The 8,611-nt window shown below is 39.1% G+C and overlaps 1 protein-coding gene across 1 annotated transcript in view; it reads left to right on the forward strand.

Annotated features, from left to right (window-relative positions):
• Window positions 1-8,611, forward strand: part of nbeab (neurobeachin b) — a 213,854-nt gene that overhangs the window by 136,136 nt on the left and 69,107 nt on the right.

Raw genomic sequence — 8,611 nt, forward strand, 5'->3', positions numbered from 1 at the left:
ATTTTCCCAGGATCCGATAGGGTCAGTGATCGGGTCAGCAAACGCAATTACAGTGTGGAGTGGCTTAATCCCCTGAGGACAGCTGATTGGCCAGTCGTTCAACAGACAGGGATAGAAGAAGAGGAAGAAGGGGGTTGGGGCGTTTCTGCAGTCTTGTCCAGGCATTCATTGACCCTCTCAATAACACAGCCCAGCACCTGGTGGTAGAAGCAGACTTCCCCATGGGCCCTGTTAAAATAACCGCCGGCTCTCCTGCTCTGCCTCCCACTTCTCGCCTGCATCCACATGTTCCAACAGATACAGAGTGAAGTGGCAGGATCAAGAGCTAGTTATATAAGTCAAACAGAGGTGTTACAACGTACTGTTGTACAAAGAGCAGAGAATTTGAACAGTTATCTTTTGTTGTAACAGCAGAGACAGAACGGGGGAGCTTCAGTTGCTGCTTGCAGGTGAAGCTGTATTAGGGTTTATTTTAGACTCGTAGCTGTCTGTTAAAAATCAACATCACTATATACAGGTGTTCTAATCATTAATCCATTTTTCCAATTCATTTTGTTAATAGTGCTGTAACCTGCATTCTTCAAGACCAGACACTTAAAAGAAAGTCTGCTACTTTTACTTTACATTTACGTTACACATCTCAACACTGCTGATTTGCCAAAACAAATTTTGACTCTTTGGTGAAACAGTAGCTTTGGTTTTTGTTATTGAATTTTGAAAACAAACTGCAGATGTTCAACCATGTTCGCTGAAATTAGGTTTGTTTCACATCTTAAACCATGTTTACTGTTGTCAAGAATAATATTCTAGCTGATATTGCCTAATTACTATTTACAGCTATATTTAATAACTTTAACTTACAGTTGAGTTCAAAGAGATTCCACTCAAAACAGCAGATGTCACAAGCAGCTACATTTGGTTTCTTTTTTCATGGATTCATGGAACATTATACACCGTGGCTAGTGAATATATACTTCAAGATATCAAATGTATGTACTCTATGTTTGCATTGTTCACATGTTCATTTTCTGTTGATGGTTTTAAGTTTATCTGAGGACATTCATTTGTTGCGATTCATTTCAGAACTAAAACAGAGAAACTGAACATAGAAAAAAAAAAAAAAAAGAAAAAAATATTTTGGCCGTGACTGAAAAGGTTACAGTATTCAAGTACAGATTTTCATAAAACTGACTGAACCTTAGCAGAAGTACCCATGACAAAATCTATTGGATTGAATTCTGGGCTCTTGTTCAAATATTTATGGAGCCCCTCTCAAGAGGCAGAGCATTTGCATTAAAACAAAAGGTTATTGAGCGTGGGTGCATTGTAAATGATACTGCAAAACTTCCAACAAATTCAAATTTAATGGTAACCTGCTGGTGAAGAAAAATGATGCAATATGCTCAGAAGCTCAAGGCAGTGTTGCAGTTCAGCAGCTTAGTCTTATTCAATGCTACATTAACTTTCCCATTTATGCTGCTCTTGTAAAATATAAAGCCCTCAAGCATTTTGAGGTGGCTGTCTGTTATGTGTGTGTTTTTGTGTGCATGTGTGTGTGTGTGGGGGTGGGTGGGATGAGACTTTAGTTGTTAATGTTTGTTTTCACCCTCATGCACAGAAATTGCTTTGCCTTTTTACTCCTAAATTTTGCCTGGAGACATGCCAAAGGACATTTATCATTTGTGTAGAATATATTAAACAGAATCATTCATTGGCAGGCAGGAGACAGACACTAGTATAACCTAGATGTTTATATTTCTTCTGTTACCATTTTGTGTTTTCAACTGTGCTCATTAGGTTGATATAACCACCTAGCCTGATATAAGTGGCATCCGTTACGTAAATTACAGACTTCCTGCTGATTATCAGCATTTCTGAAGACCACTACATTTTGCGCTGTTGTTCTCTTTATGGCAAACAGTGTAAGAAATTGTGTTGCAGCACATATGACAACAGCCAACGACAAGGAAATAATCTGCGTGGGCTTGAAAACAGCTGCTCTGCAGTCATGTGATCTGAGTGAAGAATAAGCAGATCAGACTCTATGGTGCCCTGTTAGATCATACTATATGCTTGCTTGATGATGAATGTCCCCTTGTATAGAGTCAGCATAGGAAAATCAATACTCTTCAAATTGAAACAGTATAGGGTTGTATTGATCCGCCGTGCTAAATCAAAATGAGGAGGCTTTGATACATCTCTCCAAGACAGCTCCCTGCCCAGTAATGACACACTATCAATTTTAGCTTTGCACTGATAAATCAAGTTGAAAATTGGATGTCAGAGTTTTTTCCAGGGTGAGAGTGATTTTCCCTGCCCTCTGGTCCCCTCTGCTGTTGACCTCTGAACCCTGCCAGTGGATTATAAAGTTCAGGCTCGTCTAAAGTGAAAGTAGATGTCAAGGCGAGGCTGATGAATTCATTGAAGAATAACGTCCACCACTTTTGTAGCATAGGACTACCTATTGTGACAATACTATAAGTCTCTCTCATTCCGCAGTTCTCTCACAGTGCTGAAGAGTACACAGCACATCTCTCACATCAAAAATATGTAGGTCATCAAACTATTCAAAACACAGTGACAGGTATACATGCCAACTTATTGTGTTTTCCTTTTATGGCGATATTGCAATTTAAAAGCATCCTTTTAATGTTTTAGCATTACAAACTTTTTATACTGTATACAAACAATATATTTGTATTGGTGTTTACATCATTTATACCTTGTGCAGGTAATGTAGCCTTACACAGACACCCAGGCACACCTATATACTAATGACAGTTGAACTTGAAAAATTAACAATCTGAGCTTCAGTGAACCTTTCTTGGGTCATTCTCTACCATTAACTCACCAGCACTCCTCTGGTACTAATTGTTTAGACACAAACATCCTAACAGAAATGTAAAGGGTGCTGAAGGAAACAAACCTCCCTTTGTTCCCATGCAGGCGTCCGTGTTCACATCAGCACCATCAGTGACAGCTGACAGAGGAACCTCCGCTGGCCCCCACAGCAGACCTTAACCTACCTGACTAGTCTATTGATTGTCAACATTTCTTCGGTATAATTACTTTTTTACAGCAGAGGAGAGAAAGGAAAATGGCGGCATATATTGATCTCTGGCAAGGCAGTGAAACAGCCGTTTCCCTTGACTAACTGTGGGTTTCATCTCTCACACTTGATGAATGGTAACAATCTGCCCGTGGATAATAACTTTGTGATGGAATGAACCTTTTTACTCATGATGTACCCGGACTATTTGGTCTTGCCTGAAAGGGTTATCAATTCTAATAGAAGTCTACTTGCAGAAGGCAGAGCGCCTTTGGAGGGCCTTATAGCCTCAGAGGGTTCCAGGTCTGACGACCCCTCTGGGGCAGAAAGGAAAGGCCAAGGTCCTTGGTTGAGACTGACAGTATAAACAAAAATCAGCCTGACAATAAAATAGATATAATTCAAAAATATTATTCTTTTTAATATCCAGGGTAGCAAAATATGTATCTTCTTTTTCGCATTATGTGTCAATTCTTGTGATCAATGTAATGTTTTTTTCTCAAAGACTTACTTTTGTGGAAAATTATTAAGAATGTAGGAGAATTAGGTAATCCCTTTTTATATATTATTGCTTTTTTATATGGATTGCATGAGGGCTTTAAAGGTTTCTATTCTGCCCACACCACCAAAGCTTTTTTTGGTCTGAACCAGTGTTATGTCTTTCATTTCTCAGTCCACCATCTAGAGAGGGTTAAATAGGGCTTTTAAAACATCTTGCAAGAGATATTCTTTTTTATTATTCATTTAATTAGATCTTATTTAAAACATTATGCTCCTTTTGTTCTTGCAAGCTGACATTCTCTCTGCTTGCATTTGTTCTTGACCTACACCAGGCGCTGTTCCCTTGGGGAACTCTTAACCTTGCACACTGTGCTAATTATCTCTGGAAAGAGGCCCATTCACACAATCATCAATTTCATTCGGTGCTGAAATTGAGTTGGGCATCGTCTGACTGTGCCCCATTTCCGATGAAAGATGGGGATCCACAAAGCTGGCGATCCAGGGGAGTTCACCTACAGTACAGTACAGCTCCTCATCCCTCGACTGATCGCATACGTCTGTCTTCATTACACCAGATGACCTGGAGTAAATCTTGTTGCTGCTGTGTTTTTTCCCTTTTGTCTTTGTCCAATACCCATTCCTCAGTGTGTCTTTTCTCCATCTCTTAATCTACAAAACAAAAGTCATATCCAATAACTAGAAGCATTTGGATCTAAGCTTGGTATCCTCGCACTTGCAACAGTGTTGAGTGTATTGATGATAAGAACTGGCGAAATTAAAGAGATGAAAGTCCTGTGTACCATTTGCAGCCCTCTGTGATAATCTGATCATGATGTGGCCATAGAGTCACTTAACACTTGGCATTCAACAGACACATGATCAAACTTGATGTGTTTTTATCGAGGAAATTACTGTGATTTTTTTTCTTAGTTTATTGGTTACTTTGAAAGCAGTGGGCTGCAAAATGTTCATCACCATATGGTTGCCAGTCACCACTTCTTAATGCACAATGTGTTTTTTTTCTCTCACATTTTTTATTATCTAGCAGCGGTATGTTGAGGGATGTGCTGTAAAAATGCTTACCAAAAATAATGCACTGGTTGATAGACAGTGTTTTAGCATTTCCTCACTTTGATTTTTAGTGTGTGCTGGCTGCCTCATGGTTTTCATGATGTGTGGAATCCCTTTCATTACAGATACGTATATGTGGTTGTCATTCCAATGGGATCAAAGAACCAGTTCAATTAAGTACCGTAATTTGGTCATATTACATTCTGGACTGAATATCAATTTTCTAATTTCTGTTTGGCAAGGTACAGCTTAGGTAGGTTACTAATGACATATTTGTTTTTTTATTTAATTTTTTATTATATTTCTTAAAAGTTTTGCAGCGACATATGTGTCCCCAACTAATGTCTCAAAAACTCAGAGCCTTTTAGGACAACTGAAAATGAAAGAAAAGACAACTTGTCCTCAGAGTTACACTAAAAACTGACGTGTGTTCAGTGTCCGCGTGTGTGTGCATGTGTGCTTGTGTGTATGTGTGATAGAAACCAGTCACTGCGCCTTTGAATAGAATTGTCACTGATTACTGGCATTTATTATAATTACCCTCTACTCATGTCACCAATGGAAGCTTTTAAAAGGAGTATAATGGTGTTTTATTGAATCAGCATGTCCCTGTCCTTCCTCCTGACCTCCTCACACAAATCTCCTCTGAGCACAAATAGAATAAAAAGGATATATTTAACCATGAGATCCTCATCTGTCTGCAATCCAGCCCATACATGTTTTATTGAGCCATTCTGTTTTAAGTGATTTGAAAAACATGAAGGTAATTATTGCTTTTGACAACAGAACAGTGAAATTGCTTTTATGTCAATTATTGTATTGTAATTGTATGGGATTTTATTTTATTTGCAAATCTGACACTACAAGGCAATAGGGTGAATTTGAGGGAGTATGGCTCACTTTCTAGTAGCAGATCTGCAATGCACTGTATTGTTTTTATGTGCTTCTCATTTATGTGGCCTCAGCCTTGCTGATTTGACACACAATTCAGGCCTCACACAAGCACATTTAACCTGGTAACAATACAGGTTTTTCCTGGCACTGCCTATCATTTATCCTTTTACTCCCACACCAGTAATCAGACAGAGTATAAGAAAACAAAATAGGGGCTCTGCTACCCTAATATAGCAGTAGCACTAAGAATATATCACCCTCTAATCCACTATGAGCTCAGCTGTCAGCTGTCAAAAGTATCTCTCTTTTCAAGAGTGATGTTATGGTTTCCTATAAAACTGTTATCAATCCTGTTATTTTTATTTTTCTCCCTATCTTATGTTGAATTATACCTGTAAGCTTTTCCCGTTCCTTTTACAAACAAAATACAATCACTGTAGACTGGGGTGTTGGATCTGGCTTTTCTAAAGCCACAAGTCTCCTTGAGGAAATGTGTGCATTAAATACCTATTTGAGTGCGAAGAGAATAGACGATAGTGGTCTTACACATTTATCCTACTACACTTAGCAAGTCTGAAAGCATCCATAAATAATAGTGCTCCTGTTTCCTGTAGGTTATCAGTGCTGGAAAATTAGCTTTTAAAATGCGGTTTGAAATCCATTTGGGTGATTGATGTGTGACGGGGCTAATAAATTTTGCCAGTTTCTTGGAGGCCGGCTCACAGCAATTCTTTATGGTTGTCATGAAGCCAGACACATTTGATGTGGAAAATAAGGAGGTTTCGAGCCAACTTTGCTTAATAAAGAATTCTATTGGATGGACAATTTGTTGTAACACAGGCAATACAGGCAACTAATTTTCTAATAATTGAAATGATTTTGAAACAGTCTGGAAAAATGTAGGTAGATTTTGCAATATATTAAATGGCACATATACATGAATGGTAAATAAATAAATGGTACTTGCAAAGTACAATTCTCCTATATGGTTTTGAGTCTCATATGAGTGAAGATGATACTGTTTTTGACAAAATATTAAACATTTTGCTTATTCCTTATTTTCCACCATGCTTTTAAGAGATGGGTGTGCTGTTTGGTTGTTTTGTGTCACGTCGGAAATCCCTTGTGTGAGAAGTCAGTAGCACCCAACTGTAGATCTCTATCAGAAGTGCAGTCCTCCCTCCACTTTTTGGACCACCCTCAGAGAGTAGGGTCCTTCAGCACAGCACTTTGGCACAGTCCAAATCCGGTCTAGCACTGACCACATAGTCTAAAATATCATAGGTCCTATTCAAGCAGCAGAATACCACATTCAAACTGAAACCATCTGCACAGGACAGAAAAGGGGGGGAGACACATTAAAAGTGTTGGCGTCCAACTCATTAATCAGTCATTGTAGCTTTTGGGTTTGGTTTGTTGTGCTTTTGATTGCTGTTAAGACAAATCAAGATATTTTAAACAAAAATGTGCCCAAATGAGCGTCCTTAAGCGGACCAAATAAAGTGCATCAATTGCAGTTAATACTGTTAGTAGGAAATCTTCAAAGTGGCGGATGTATCCCCCCACTGGCATCTGCTGTCTATTTGCACTAAGAATTAGGGGACATAATCTTCAGCAGTAATCGCCCAGTTGCCTACAGTGGATTTACATTTTTCACACTGTGTAATCTTGCGTTTACAATTTCATTTACGTGGGTTTCTCCTTTCAGCCCACTGACATCTCTCTTTTCCTCAGTTAAGCTTTGAAGGAGATTGACAGGGGACAAGCTCAAGGCGTTCAGCCTTGCTTTGCATACAGCGGCTCATGATACTTTGTGCATACAATGAGCGCACACTTGCACGGGTGCACACACACGCACACACCGACTCAATTTTGAGTGATACTTAACTCAAACTGAGCTCTTGTTGCTGTCAGAACCCAGCTAAGTCTCCTGAGCCTCTTGATTTCTGACATTTGTAGATATTATATTCATGAAGCAAGCAGGCTGTATTCTGTGATGTGATCCCCTATAACACTTTAATCTGTTTAGACTACTTCAATACTGTGGCAAGGAAGGGGGCAGGAACCATACAGTGCAATAGACGCTGCCTGCCAAGGTCTGACTGTATCCTTCATGTACTGAAAAATGTCTACTTGGATTTGGACACAGAACCAGATCCAAGGTTTTATTTGCAGATTTGAGTGGCTGTTTCTAGTATTTGAACTTTTTTATAACAGTGAGGTAAAGAGTTCTGTTCTACTTCAGCATGTAGTACGTATTTGTCTAATAAATAGCAATAAAAATGTCTATATGAGTTAAACAATCTGGGTATTAGAGTGATCTCCCTATCCACACATACTGTAGCTGTTGAAGTTCAACAAAATGAATCTCATGCCAGGCTGATGTAATCACCTCTTACCTCGCTGTCAACTGCACACCAATTATTTGAATCATCACTCTTTATGTATTGCTTTTCCCTGTTTAGGACTTTTTTGCTGCATTTCCCTCGAAAGGAAGCATGGAGGCTTTGATATAGTTCCAGCTAGTGCACATTTGGAACAAGCAGCACTTAGTAACCTAATGCTAGTCCTGGTGCTTAATGGTTTGCATTAGCTGCAAGCAATAAAATTATCCCAGGTCCTCAGTAATGTTGGAATAATCATTTACAAAGATGGTTACCACATGCTGGAACTGTTTTCTTCTTCTTCTCTTTTTTTTTTACAACCCTAATTCGCTGTTATTAATAATGAATAAAAATGCAATTTTCTGTCGGGTTGCTCCAGGGCTCTGGGAATCATTTCAATGAATATTTCAGCACATTATTTTAATCATGGCTCTACATACGCAGGGAGGAGGCTTGTTTTATAGGCTCATGCCTCAACCGCCCCAAGACCCCGATCATTAAGCCCCACGCTGTCTGCGTTGAGGTTCCTACCTTTGATTTACAAGACTTGTTAAAAAACATTGTAAAAAAGGAGGCAAGCTGAGCCATTTATACTCGTAATTTGATGCTGTATTTGTTAATGGGAGTGCCTGTGATTTATGTGTACAGCGGCTGCTGCTGCTCCCTGCTGTTTTGATGCTATACGCTTTAGCAAAGCTAGCATTACTGGGCC

The sequence above is a fragment of the Micropterus salmoides genome, unplaced genomic scaffold (genome assembly GCF_014851395.1).
Source record: "Micropterus salmoides isolate LMB-PRFRI ecotype aquatic unplaced genomic scaffold, ASM1485139v1 Ms_hic_scaffold_3, whole genome shotgun sequence".
In the NCBI taxonomy this organism is placed as follows: Eukaryota; Metazoa; Chordata; class Actinopteri; order Centrarchiformes; family Centrarchidae; genus Micropterus; species Micropterus salmoides.